The 14,883-nt window shown below is 40.4% G+C and overlaps 1 pseudogene; it reads left to right on the top strand.

Annotated features, from left to right (window-relative positions):
- The first annotated feature begins 6,448 nt into the window (after positions 1–6,448).
- Positions 6,449–6,547, top strand: LOC133758945 (U6 spliceosomal RNA; annotated as a pseudogene).
- Positions 6,548–14,883: the final 8,336 nt, after the last annotated feature.

Genomic DNA, 14,883 nt, shown 5'->3' with positions numbered 1-14,883 from the left:
GAGGATTAGCTTGTTGAGCCACGGCACCGGCCTAACTGACGACTTTTCTTGGCTGCATAATCCAGATCTCTTGCTGCTCACCGCCAGATGTGTTCCTAGGCTTAGTCTGACCTCTTGTTTCTGGCTAGTGTAAGAAGGGAAATGAGGCCTGGGTGTAGACCCCAATTGCGTCCTTTCTCCATGTGGCTCCACCTGAGTCCCATAGTGGGCAGTTGAAACCCTAATAAGCACCTACCAGATCTGTTTTCTTATAGCTTCTAGCTGTGTCCTACTTGCTGGCAAAATGGACACTTTGGCATGTGCCTTGTTTGGCTTCTTAAATGAGTCATGACACATAAACCCTCCCTTGTACTCTGCCCCCCCCAGTAATGAGCCCCTGAATTCTGGCCGAACTTGCTAAACTGCAGCACTACTGAAAGCCCTGCACCCATTCCCAGTCACTGCAGCTCCTGTTTTTTTGAGGCCCACCATGCTTTGCACCCACAAAGAATACACATTTTGAAGACTTCATAATTATATTTAATCTTCAGCTTGTCAGGGATAAAATAGAAGATCTGTATAGAAACCCCAGCTAACACACTCAGGAATCCTTGCTTTGCGTGATTGATGAAGGCTTCTGTTGGCTTTAGCATCTTGAATTCTTCATGAAGAAACATAATTCCCCAAGGATTCCTTAATCAGAACATCACATTAGGTATACGAAAAGTTTTCCTTAAGCGATTAGAATTAAGAGGGAATTAAAGCCTGAATATTGAGTTTTGAATGATGGTAATACGTGTTCCTCAGAGCTATTGTATTAGTATTTATAATTTTCATTTAAAAAGTCATTTGCATTTACATGTGTTATTATAGAATCCTAAATAGAAAAGTTTCAAGCTCAAATGTAACAACCAAGTAACTAGATCAAATATACTTGAATCTAGTTTCAATTCTGCAAGGAAGTAGGTCAGGAAATTAGTTTGTAAAAAGCAATCTCATTAATTAGATTTCTTTCCAGGTGAAATGTGAAGCTTTGAATAGCATTATCCAATCTGACTTTTAATAAATAGACCCAATTTCAATTAGAATAAAGAATTTCCTATTCATCCATCTGAAGCTTTCAAATCACTATCATTGGTTTTATGAGGAAAAAGATGAAATATTTCCTAGAAGAAATAATATATTTCAAGATAATTTTTCTGTCTTACCTCAGAGTAAATAAGATAGAATAATTTGCTCCAAATCTGTTTATACTCCGTAATAACCAGTTAAGCCTAGTATGTGACTATAGACAAAAACGCCCTTTATGAAATGAAATCCTGCCATGTAAAATGGGTGTATTGAGGTGAATACACCTACATCTTCAAAGAGCTGAGGGTTTCTTAGGAGACAGTGCCATGCCTTAAGCAAGTAGCAGTGTTGACAAAGATGTTTGCTTTAAGATCTAAGAATCAAAGTCAAGGGTAGTCCTGGGTAGCATTTGTTATTCGGATTGGCCAGTGGAGATAACTGCTGGGCCAGGTTCTTTTGCTTCTCTTACAAACATTTCTGAAATCCTTGGCTGAAATTCTACCCCTTCATTACAACAACACCTTAATAAATTATCTGAAGTAGCATGCAGTACACATTTGTCCCATTCCTGGCTGCCCAGCGTCTGTTCTGGTGGAATCCACACTATGTGATTCTTGAAATAATGGAGCCAGACTCCTCTCTCCATCCCTTTACAGGCCAAGATTCCTGCCCAGGACTTTGGATCAGAGGTTAGTGGAGCTAGTGGGTAGGGATGACTTTCAAATGGAACAGAGTGTAGCCAGCAGCAGCTGAGTACAGCAATGACAATCATGTTTGTCGAAACATCCCAAACACCATTTCTGTAGCAGGGCTTTGGCCTGATTCCTGCTCTCTGACCTTCCTGCCTCTGTCAAGTTTCCAGCCTTGGAGTCCAACCTTCCTATCCAATCCCTGAGCTGTTTTAAACCTTTCCAACAAGTTCCTTTTCTATGGAAGTCATCAAACGTCTGTTTCTGTTGTTGTAACCAAGAACAAGCATATAGCTTCGCCAGTTCATTAATTAGGAAACTACCTTTTGTTTTTAGTTACATTAAGAAAGGGTTCTAATTTGTTAGCTTTTCATAAGTAAATCTTACTTTTCTGAGATTTATTTTTGTTTAAAAAGAATGATGGAGAAAGAATGGCAAACCTATCCAATCTGTTGATTTGGGTGTCTTGCATATGAACTGCCTCCTCTTCTGGTTTGGATGGGAAATTTTTTCTCCTGTTGGGGCTGCTCATTTCCCTTTCTCTTTCCTTTTGTAATCTTGTCGTGCTCTTTTCAAGACCATTTTTTTTCCTCACCTCCCAAACTGCGTCACCGCATTACTGATGCCCTGGATAGTCCCACTTGATCAGGTAAAGGTGATTTCATAGAGATAAAGAGCATAAAAGGAGGGGAAACAGCATCTGGGAAGGGGAGAGGGGGCAGGCGTTAAAGCCCGTCACATTTCTGTTTTAGTAAACTTACCTTTTCTGCATTCCCTGCCCGGTTTCTGCCTTCTACTCTTGGAATAAAGAAATGAGTAAAGGAAGAAAAGTAAAAGGGGGGAAGGAAGTATGGTTATCTTCTTAGAGTTGTACCTATGAAATACTTGAAATCTGTTCTCTTCATATTAATGGAATTTTTTATAGGAAAGAAAACCTGCAGGTCACAATTTCCTACCTGTAGCCCCTTATTTCCATCTTGCCTGCAAGGGAGTTTGTGTTGCTTATTGTTAATTTCTCCAGATGTGAACAGTAACTACATCATTTAGATGCTCCATGGAGTTTGTTGAGTAGTTGTGATGATTTATATAAATGTATATAAATTCCTATCCAGGGCCGGCGCTGCAGCTCAATAGGCTAATCCTCCGCCTGCAGCACTGGCACCCCGGGTTCTAGTCCCAGTTGGGGCACCGGATTCTGTCCCGGCTGCTCCTCTTCCAGTCCAGCTGTCTGCTGTGGCCTGGGAAGGCAGTGGAGGATGGCCCAAGTGCTTGGGCCCTGCACTGGCATGGGAGACCAGGAGAAGCACCTGGCTTCTGGCTTCTGATCGGTGCAGCACGCCAGCCGTTGTGGCCATTTGGGGGGTGAACCAACGGAAAAGGAAGACCTTTCTCTCAGTCTCTCTCTCTCACCGTCTAACTCTGCCTGTCAAAAAAAAAAAAAAAATTCCTATCCAGTTACATTAAAGCCTAAATTCACTTCTTTTGAACTAGTTTGAGAATTTTTTCAGAATTTGTAACTTGCTTTGTCAATTGAAAATATACCCAGGAGACCAAGCTATGGTCTTACAAATAAACCTGTGAAGCAGTTTCAGGAGCTTGGAGACTGCCCTTCCTAGGAAATGTTGGAAGAGTGCTAAATTTGGCTTAATAGGTAAAGGAGACTTCCGTTCAGAGTTGGTTTGAGCTGGTAAATGAAATATTAATATTGTCTTAATACATTAATTTACTAATAACTAATAATTCTCCATTTTGAAATATTTGCTCAGATTCTGCCTTAGGCAGTAAATCCACACCAGACAACTGAAAGGAACTCGGAGCTTCAGGGGCCTCTCCAGTCTAGACTGTGTCCACAAGCACTGACACTCCTCCCCTCACTGTCATCCCAGACCATCAATCCCTGCCTTTCCGTGAGGGCACCAACTTCCTCTCTTCCTGCCCTGCAACGTAGCAACTTTGCTAATTACTCAGACACCAGACATCTACATCTAGATGTTCTTGGCCTTGTCCTTAGGTCAATCATAAAGTCCTAACTATCTCTTAATTATGTCTTCATCACCATTGCCAATATCCCAATACAGCTCACCATTATTCCTCACTCAAACTCCAGCAATCACTTCTTGATGGGTCTTTTTATGAGTTTTGTGCCCTTTTTAATATGTCGTCTTCTCGTTAGCCAAAATTGTCTTTTTACAAAGGAAATTTCATCACAACTCTCCCGTGCTTAAAAACCACCCAATGACTTGCTGTTGGCATTAAGTCCAAAGCTCATAGTGTGGTTCAGAAGACCGTATGCTCTCCATCAGCATCATGCTGTATCTCATACCACACTTCTCCATTTCTGTGTTCAGCCAGTGGTGAATTTCTTTCCAAGTTCTGTGATCACATTGTATTTTCCTCTGCTTTGAAATCTTCCACAAGTTGCTCTCATCTGCCCTCAGTGCTTGTGCCACATTCTTTAGACCTTTAGATCTTTTTTTTTTTAAAAAAAAAAAAAAAAAGATCAGAAGAATGGGGGACAGCGCTATGGCACAGTAGGTTAAGCCTCTACCTGTGGCACTGGCATACCCTATGGTTCGAGTCCTGGCTCCTCCACTTCTGATCTAGCTCCCTGCTGATGGCCAGGGAAAGCACTAGGCTCACCTCCTAGACACCATAATTAGATTGTTCCCACGCTCTTAGCATCATTAACTTAGGACTTTGAGGAGTAAATAATTGTCCACATGAGTTCAAGAGGCTTATGCTACTCAAACCATACTGGGTTCTCTGCCACATAGATTAGCAAATTAATTCTTTGAGCGTAGGGCTTACATTGGTCTTGATTATTTTGATTTGTTTAGTGACCAGCACAGTGCTTAACAATAAGTAGTTACGCTTTAAGCATTTGTAGTACGAGTTCAAGGATGACTGAGTGGCCGTCATTTATCATAGTGAAGAATACAAGGGGTCTTCAAAAACTTCGTGGAAATTGTGTGTTATGAAAAACCTATGCATGGATTTTAGAATTTTTGTACCAAGTAAAGCTGCTTTTAATTCCATTTTCCATACACTTTCGCAAGTACCTTCATATCAGACAAGGAAACTAATCTTTATAAAGAAATTTCCATGAACTTCTTGTCTTTAACTGAAAATGGAGGCAATAACACCCTTGTCAGAGAGTTGTTGTAAGATTTTAGTAAAAGTACAGCATGAAAAATACTCACCCCAGTGCCCAGCACACTATGCTCACCAATTGCAGGCTGCTATTACTCTCCAAACTTGTAAGCTAGTAGATCTAACTCCCTGGGTTTGTTCCAATATTAGGCTCTCATTTCTGCTTCTCTGTCCTCTTTATTACAACCTTTGCAGATAATCTATCCTTCCAGCCTCCTATCATTGTTAGAAAATCTCTATGAAAGGCTAGCAAACTCCTCTGCCTTCCATATTAACCAACATATTTCCTGTTCGGAGGTTATTCCATCCTTATGGATATTGAGAAGATAAATTGAAATGATTAAGGATGCAGTTTCCAAACATAAAGCATTGTACTATAGGAGTTTGCCAACAATGATTAATATAAGCAGATGTCTGGAGAACTTTATGAAGACCCTGTGTATCTCTCAGCTCTAATGACTAAGATCATAGATATGATAGAAATCTGTAAATAGCAAGTAAAAGCAAATTTATTAAAGTCTAGGACAACTGCGTTATCCAGCTGTACGCAGTGTATTATTTCTTCAGATGCTGCAGTAAATGAAGAAGATGGTTGCCATAGAGACTGTTTAAACCGTGCCCTTTGGCTGGCAGATTAGAAGTCCATTTCAGCACAGTAGAAGAAAATGTATTTTGTCTTTAACTAAAAATCAGTCAACTGCAAGTCTAGTTATTAAAGTGCATATGTTAAGCCCATAAGCATTGCACTTTATGAAGACTTTTGTTCCTTTGGTAAAACATTTTTAATATTTATATGCAAACCTTAGAAGCTGCTATTTTTGCCTTGGAAAATGTATTTTTTCAAGTTCTTTCCCCTAAGATGTTATAAAAATCTTTCTTGAAATCTTTTCAACTACATAGTTGGCTTCATTTTCTTTGAAGCTCATATTTTATTTTTTGAATCATTTGTCAGAGGCAATATATGGCACCAGCACAGGAAATGCTTATGAAACATGGAAAACCCGTTTAATAATAACTCATAGTAATCAGTTAGCAGAAAGATTTGTGGATGGTAATATTCAGATCTTTATGTAGTCGTTTAATCTGTTCTTCAAAATTCAGAAAGTAATTACAAATCCACAGCCAGGAAAATCTGCCGGTTGATGCGAGCATTTGCTGTAGGGAGAAAATTTGTCAAGGTTAAGCTTATTTTGTCTGGTTGGGTAAGATGGGTTCTGTGGATAACAAAGTGGAAGCTAGATTTTTTTGTAAGTTGAATGAATTTTATGTCATCATAAATCTGCCCACTGTTCCCTGAAATATTGCTGCATAAATCCGTTTTTCAGGTGTGGTAACTTAAAAGAGATTTGCCTTCCCTGGGGAAGCAATGATTTTCCTCTTTTGCTGGCATCAGGGCCTCAGTCATGACCTTCCTTTGCCTAGGCCACGGTTCAGATAATTGCTTCCTTCTTGTGTACTAGTGACTTTTTATATTTATATCATTTTGCACATGTGTGTGTATGTACATGTGTCTGTGTAAAGATATGTGTGTAGTTGGGCATTTAAAGAGAGGAAGGTGTTCACTTCAGCAGTGCATATAGTAAAATGGGAATTGATAGAGATTAGCATGGCCCCTACAGAAAGATGATATGCAAATTCGTGAAGTGGGACATACTTTTTTTGAAGTGTCCATGTCAAATGACCAAATAGCTCTGTATATTGATCTACTAAGATCAGGGTTTTTCTGGGGGAAAAAAAGTAAATAAAGGAAACATAGTGGAGGGAAAGTACCTTGCCAAGTATCCTGAGTTCCTAACCAGACCCCTTCAAGTTCTAAATGATCATGAAGCTCACTTCCCATCTTCCCTGCATCCTCCTGTCCCTGAAGTCTTTCTCTTAAATATAGTAAAACCAAATGAGTTGACATGCATCACGGTCTGTCAAGAACTGAAAAGAAAGGCTCCAAATCATTGAGGGTAGAATATCAATTTTTTTTTAACTGTGATTAAGTGAAACTTAGTCACTTGGTTAATCCTCTGCCTGTGGCGCCGGCATCCCATGTGGGCACTGGGTTCTAGTCCCGGCTACTCCTCTTCCAGTCCAGCTCTCTGTTGTGACCCGGGAAGGCAGTGGAGGATGGTCCAAGTACTTGGGCCCTGCACCCGCATGGGAGACCAGGAAGAAGCACCTGGCTCCTGGCTTCACATCGGCACAGTTCCGGCTGTAGCGGCCATTTGGGGAGTAAACCAACCAAAGGAAGACCTTTCTCTCTGTCTTTCTGTCTCACCATCTAACTCTATCTGTCAAAAAAAAAAAAAAAAAGTGAAACTTAAGCAAGTGCCTCTTTCCTTGGTTAAGAGAGTTGCTATAGGAGTTACACATTGTTAATATTCTTGTTTATCAAACATAAAAATTGATCATTTTTCTTCATTTAAGAATCTCTTTTAAGTTTTATACAAGTTGTAGCAAACAGTGAAAGTTTCTAACAGACTCTATCCCCAATTCTGCACTAGAGAGGCAGGAAATCATAAATATTTTCTTTCTACCTCCACAGCAACTAGTGGTAGCTATGTGGTCTGTTGTGGTCAGTGCCACCTAAGCAGAAGTTTACTGTGATGTTCCTGAGAAGTTTTTCCTTCCTAATAAAGGGACAGACATGGTTGGTGTCTCCCCTACTCCCAGCCTGCTTCTCTTTTTACCTGCGATGTGAATGTAATGTCTGGTCCTGTGGTTGGCACGTTGTGACCATAAGACTAAGGCTAAAGATGGTGGAATGGAACGGTGGAAAAGAATCTTTGATGGCATCCTTCAGCAGGAGACTCAATCTCCTGTTCCTGTTTCACATTATATGAGGCAAATTTAAGCCACTGTTTCTTTGATGTTCTGAATACTTACAGCCAAGTAAACATCCTAACAGTTACAAGACGTGGTTTGAGATACAGCCTGAGAAGCCACCCCAGATCCAAAAGATAAGTGAATACTTTCTATTTTATTTCTTATCAAGTTCAGATGATATTATTCCATTCATATTAATCATTAAAAGCTTTTGTTTTTAAGGCCGGTGCTATGGCACAGTGGGTAAAGCCACTCCCTGCAGTGCTGGCATCCCATACGGGCACTACTTCAAGTCCTGGCTGCTCTACTTCTAATCCAGCTCCCTACTAATGCACCTGGGAAACAGTAGAGGATGACTCAAGTCCTTGGGCCCCTGCACCCTCGTGGGAGTCCCGGAAGAAGCTCCTTGCTATTGGCTTCAGCCTGACTCCACCCCGGTCATTATGGCTATTTGGGGAGTGAACCAGCGGATGGAAGACCTCTCTCTCTCTCTCTCTCTCTTTCTGTCTCTACCCCTCTACCCCTCTCTCTGTAACTCTTTCTTTCAAATAAATAAAATAAATCTTAAAAAAAAAAAAAAACCAACAACCTTTTTTCAATCCAGCAAGTAAGTTGGACTTTTCCAAAGTGGGAAAGAGAAGTGATAGTTGGTGTTATGTAAGCAATAGCACTCTATCAAGATGTGCATTTAACACAGTTCAAGAATCCTCTTTAGGGTAATATTAACTTTTAACCCGTTTGGAAATAAGGCCAATTACAACCATGAAGGAGCAAATCTAAGTTGAATCCCTTTTAATCAGGGGTCCAAAGGGCTTCTATCCACTTAATATATTAAGGCATTTTCTGTGGAAGTCAATGAAACTGCCTTCCATGAAATAGGAAGCACACCCTTCCTGTAAGCATCCTGGTTCTTCACCATTTCTGGATCCCTGGGAGGGGAAGTTGCTCTCTTGATGTTGTCTTCTGTTGTTTCCAAGCAGTCGGCTGCAATGCCATGTACCTATCTGCTTCATTATCTGACAGTGCCAAGTTCCCCCTGATCTCACAGTCACTTCAGAAAGCTAGTCATGCTCAAGTTAATATCACCTGTTCTGAATCAGTTATTCAACAGATTCTCCATTGATTCTGGCTTCAAATTTGTATGTCAGATCATTCAGTAACAATTACCAACTGCTTTCTGTTTTAAATTGAGGTTAAGTTTACACACTGTAAAATTAACGAGTTTAAAATATACAATATAGGGCCAGCGCCGCGGTTCACTAGGCTAATCTTCTGCCTGCACTGCTGGCACCCCGGGTTCTAGTCCCGATTGGGGTGCTGGATTCCGTCCCAGTTGCTCCTCTTCCAGTCCAGCTCTCTGCTGTGGCCCGGGAAGGCAGTGGAGGATGGCCCACATGCTTGGGCCCCTGCACCCTCATGAGAGACCGGGAGGATGCACCTCGCTCCTGGCTTCGGATTGGCACAACGCACCAGCTGTAGCGGCCATTTGGGGGGTTAACCAATGGAAGGAAGACCTTTCTCTCTGTGTCTCTCTCACTGTCTAACTCTGCCTGTCAAAAAAATAAATGTATATATATATATATATATAAAATTTAGTGGCATTTAGTACGTTCAGAACGTTTTACAACCACTACTTTACCAAGTTCCAAAACATCTTCATCACTTTTTTTAGGGTTTATTTGAAAGAGTTTAGTTATTTGAGACTAAACTGTATTTAGTTTATGTTATTTGAAAAGTTACAGAGAGAGAAGGTAAGAGACACAGAAAGAGAGAGATCTTCCACCCATTGGTTCACTCACCAAATGGCCAGAATGGCCTGAGTTGGGCCTCTCAGAAGTCAGGATCCAGGAGCTTCTTCCTGGTCTCCCACTTCGTGCAGGGGCCCAAGTACTTGGACCATCTTCCACTGCTTTCCCAGGCGCATTATCGGGGGGCTGGATTGGAAGTGGAGCAGTCAGGATTTGAACCCGTGTCCATATGGAATGTTGGTGTCACAGGTGGCAGCCCCACCTGTTATGCCACAGTGCTGGCCCTGACTTTATTACTCCCAAAAGTAAACCCTGTACCCATTAAGCAACCGCTCACCATTCTCTTCTCCCTCCAACCTGGAGCAACCACTGTCTTTCTATCTATGGATTTGCCTATTTTATATCTCATATAAATAGAATCATACAATATTTTCTGTGATCTTTGTTCTTTGTGTCTGGCTTCCTTTAATTTAGCATGTTTTTGAGGTTCCTCTATATTGTAACATGTATTAATACTTCATTTCTTTAAACAGATGAGTAATAATTCTGTGTTTGTATATTAAATTTTTCTGTGCCACCGTGAATAGTGTTGTTTTGGTATTCATGCACACTATTTATTTGAGTACCTAATTTAAATTCTTTGGCTTTATTACCCAGGAAAGAACTTTCTGGGTTGGCAATTTTATGTTTAGCTTTTTGAGGAACCACCACACTGATTTCTACGGCACCTGCATTATTGTACACCTGCCTCAGCAGTGTATAAGTTTCCTGTTTGTTCATAGCCTTACCAATATTTGTCTTTTTTCTCATTTTTTATTATACCAATCACAATAGATATGAAGTGTCATCTCAAATTGTTTTTAACTTAATTTCCTGAATGACTATCAATGATGAGCATCAATTCTTATGCTTGTTGTCCATCTGCATATCTTCTTTTTGTTCTTACTTTTATTTTAATTGCTTGTGGGATACAACGGGACATTTCAACACACATAGTTTTGTGGTGCATATAATAAAATCAGGCTTATTAGTATGTATATCACACCAAGGTTCTTCAAAAAACTAAAAGAATTACCATATGATCCAGTAATCTCACTATGGAGTAGATATCCAAAGGAATTGTCATCAGCATGCCAAAGAGATGTGTGTATTCCCATGTTCATTGCAGAATTATTCACCATTGCCAAGCTATGGAAGAAACCTAAGTGTTCATTGACAGCTGAATAAATTTAAAATGTTTATATACACAAGTGACTGCTACTGAGCAAAAAAAAAAAAAAAAAATCAAGAATTTGTCATGTGCCTCACATATGAATGTGGAGAAAATTGTATTAGTTGAAGTATGCCAGGCATGGAGATAAGAATACCATATGATCTCATTTGAGTGTGGAATCTGGAAAGATTGAACTTAGAAGAGGAGAGTATAATGGTAGTTACCAGAGGATAGACGTGGGAGAATTGAGAAGGGGAGACATTCATCATTGGGTACCAAGTTTCAGTTAGATAAGAGGTATAAATTCTGGTGCTCTATAGAACAGTACAAGGACTTACTTAATAGTAAAATATTATATATTTAAAAATAGCTTACCTTATTTTAAAGAAAGCACTACAAATATTTTGCCTATTTTTAAACTGGGTTGCTATCTTTCTGTTTATACACACACACACACACACATATTCTGGATCCAGTCCCTTTCTGGACATATGGTTTGCAAATGCTCTCATCTGATATGTGCACTGTCTTCTTGGTTTTGTGACAATGTCCTTTGATGATCAAAATTTTTTAATTACCAGGTCCAGTGTACCCATTTTTTCTTTTGCTAATACTTTTCGTGCCATATCTAAGAATTCACTGCAAAATGGAAGGTCATGAAGACTTGTAATTATATCTACTTCTAAGAGTTTTAAGGCATCAAATACTTTTATGAAGTTAACGTAACATGACTGACTAAAAGAAAAATAAAAAGGAATACAGTCAATGTATTAACCTCCTCCAGAGAGAGCTCACCTAATGCTACAGACCTTTGGTTTCCGTCATGTATAATTAGAAGTTGTTGCTGAATTCTGCTGCTTAGACGTCACATTGTCCTCTTAGCATCTAATTAACAGAGATTGTTAACTGATGAGCTAAGTGAGGAAAAGACAATTTAACAAGAAGGTCAGCGTGGCCTCTGGAAGACAGGCAGATGGCTCAGTGACAAGATGCCAAGCCTCTTACCCAGTGAAGGCTTACAGCACAAACCAACATTTGCCATGGTTGAAAACACTCTACCTACCATGGAAACTCATTTAATTTCTTAAACAGCTCCATCAGTGAGTTTTTCATTGAATATCCAATAGACTTCCAACCCCTCAAAACACTGTTAGACACAGCTTTTCCAGAATGAATAATACTCCCTCATAATTCTGTCCAACAAACAAGGCCTACCTTTGGAAAACTGGACTGGAGAGTAAGTTTGTGTTTAGTACCTGTTGTACCTTTTTTTTTTTTTTTTTTTAACTTTGGAAATTTATATTTTAAAGTTGAAAAAAATTATGACATTCAAAAACATTTTTTTTTTTAAAAAGGATGTGCATTCCCACAAACTTTGTGAGGTACTCAGGATAAAGTGTATCGTCGCAGCCCCATTCCAGCGCACACGTCAGTGGCGGTAAGTACATCTGCACGGTCCCTACCGTTACCACCATCTCCAAGCCTGGGTCTGCATCCCAAACCGAAACTCTGTTCCTAAACCAGGAAGTCCTCGTTCCTCTCGGCAGCCCCTTTGTGTGTCTGCATTTGACTGCTCTGGGTCCCTCACACACGTGCAGTCACACTGACTCTTGTGTCTGGCTTCACTTAACAGAATCTCTTCAGGGTTCGTCCGTTTTGTAGCAAGCGTCAGAATTCATTCCTTCTTACGGCTAGGTAAATTCCATTCTAAGTATATAGTACTTTTTTTTTTTTTTAATCCATTGATGGACACTGGGTTGCTTCCACCCTTCTATGATCGTAAACAGTGCTGAGTGTGAGCGTGCAAATATATGTTCAAGTCTCTGCTTTCATTTTTAAAAATGTTTATTTGAAAGGCAGAGTTATAGTAATTCTATGCTTAATTTTTTCTGAGAACTTGCCATATTGAGTTTTTAAAATTATTTATTTGAAAACCTGTTGTACCTTCTAATGCTTGAAAGAAAGCAGAGCCCTCGAACTAAGCTGGATCTTGACTATGAGTAATTTTCTTGGTAAATTATCTATGTATTTTTAGCTTTGAAGTTGAAGAACTATTTTTGATTTCTTACAAAACTGTTAAAATTTAGGGGGGAGTGTATTCATTATAACCTAACTCACAAGAGGCTGTTTTATAAGTTAGGAAGCCAATTCCAAACTTTAAAATGGGCAGAATGTATGTCTGCCCTGATGCCAAGATTGGCTATTTGCTTCAGCTTTTTTCTATTAATGATAAATCTGTTTGGGAAAAGAAATTGTTGGTGCTGTGATACGATAGAAATTTAAAGTGTGTGTGATGGGTCCAGGTCATAAGGACTTTCACCTGCCCTCTCTTCTCACAGGGCTTGCATAAACATCAGTTAATTTCCCACAAAGAGGATCTGTCTTCCAATGTGTCCACTGCTATTTTATCCATGCACAACTTTTCTCTTCTATGGCCTGGATAAAAGCATCTCTGGAGCCCCGGGCATCATCTGTCAGGAGACCTACAACTCTATCCAGAGGTGATATTGGTCTTCAAGTTATTGAAAACCCTCTTACCAAATGGCTACCCTTCTGGTTTACATCTCCAGTAATCCAGTAGCTTCAGTGACTTACAGTACGCTCCTGAGCCACCAAAGAGGAGGAAATTCATGGCACTTTCTTATCTCCTGCTTTATTCTCCAAAAAGGCAAGTAGGAGCCTAAAGAAAAACTGGGTCCCAAGTGCCCTTAGAACTTCCCCTCTCACACTCCAAACCACAACAGTACTGTGGACAAGCATCTGTTTCAGTGTCTGAGAATGAGATCTGTGCATCTTTGGTACTACACAGATTGATTTCAGCTGTTACACAGATGAAGCATTTTATTTTTAAAGTGATGCATTTATGTTAATGTGTGTTAGAAAAAGATCTAACCAACGGCTTATCTAATTCATGGTGTCATGGATACCACTGTTTAGAAGGAAGCAAAAGTGTGAAGATTTTAAAAAGAAATCGTTTGAAAGAATTATATTAAGCAGGCAAGGGAAGAGGGTTCCAAGATGGCGGAATAGGGAGAGCGCTCATTGATAGTCCAGGAAAAGATAGTTTAATAAAAGTGGAGATACTGTAGTCTCAGGGAAGAGTTAGGGAAAAAACTGCAGAGGAAACTCTTCAGGAATTAGAGGGACACAGTGGACCTACGTGGAGGGCACAGGCATCCACAGCTCAGGACCCCAGCTGCCGGGTCTACACACCAGTGCTGAAAAGGGAGGTGAGGCGAAACAGCAGTAGCCTGAGACACTGGCAGAAAAGTGGCAGGAAGAGCCTAGAGGGAACGAAGCTTGAAGCCACGTAGAGGAAAGTACACCAGCCTAACTAGAGGAGATAAAAAAAAAAAATAAATGAATAAAAGGGACCAGTATGGACAAGAGTCTCTCTCTCCACTCACCTTACAAAGGTGAGCGAGAAAATAGAGCAGGTGCCATTTTGGACATATGTAACAGCTGCGCCAGCTCGGGGCTGTGCCAGCCCTCAGCCAAGCAGAAAAACCTGACTATGGTGGGGAGGAATAACAGGAGACTAAGACCTAGTGAATGTGTGGAGCTTATGAACTGGGACTGTGAAAAAAATAAATAAATAAAAATAAAAACAGGGTGTGTGGGAGAACTCACGGTGTGACTGAGACATGAGTAGTCTCGGTGGGAGACACCACAAATTCAGGCTTTGGCTACCCAGTGAGAGACATTGCAGGGGAATCTGACCTTACACTGAGGACTGCACAGATCCTTTGTGTGGTCCTTAGGACAGAGCAGACAAATATTATACCCACTGAGGCTAGCGCCCAGGCACTGATTGCCATCAAGGAGAAGAGCTCAGCTGAGCAGAATTACTACCCTTCTGAATAAAAGAAAGAGAGAGAGAGAGAGAGAGAGAGAGAGAGAGATTTACCATGCCAAACCTGAGTGTGTCACCGTTGGCACATCCTTAAACCTGAAGAACTGAACAGAGCTCTCTGGCCACACCCACCACAAGCCTCTAGATATTCACGAAAAGCAGACAGTCCACTTAATCTAGAGTCCTAGTATAACGAGGAAAGCCACCACAGCGAGAAAAAAAAGAAGAAACCAAAAATTATCTCCATAATGCCGAACAACAAATGCAACAACCAAGGAAACAAGAACAAGAAAGACATCATGACACTCCCAAATGAACATGACACTCCAATACAAGATTATGAAGATGGGCCAGCGCCGCAGCTCA

This window comes from Lepus europaeus, chromosome 4 (genome assembly GCF_033115175.1).
Source record: "Lepus europaeus isolate LE1 chromosome 4, mLepTim1.pri, whole genome shotgun sequence".
Classification (NCBI taxonomy): domain Eukaryota; kingdom Metazoa; phylum Chordata; class Mammalia; order Lagomorpha; family Leporidae; genus Lepus; species Lepus europaeus.
This window is presented reverse-complemented; position numbering and strand designations above follow the sequence as displayed.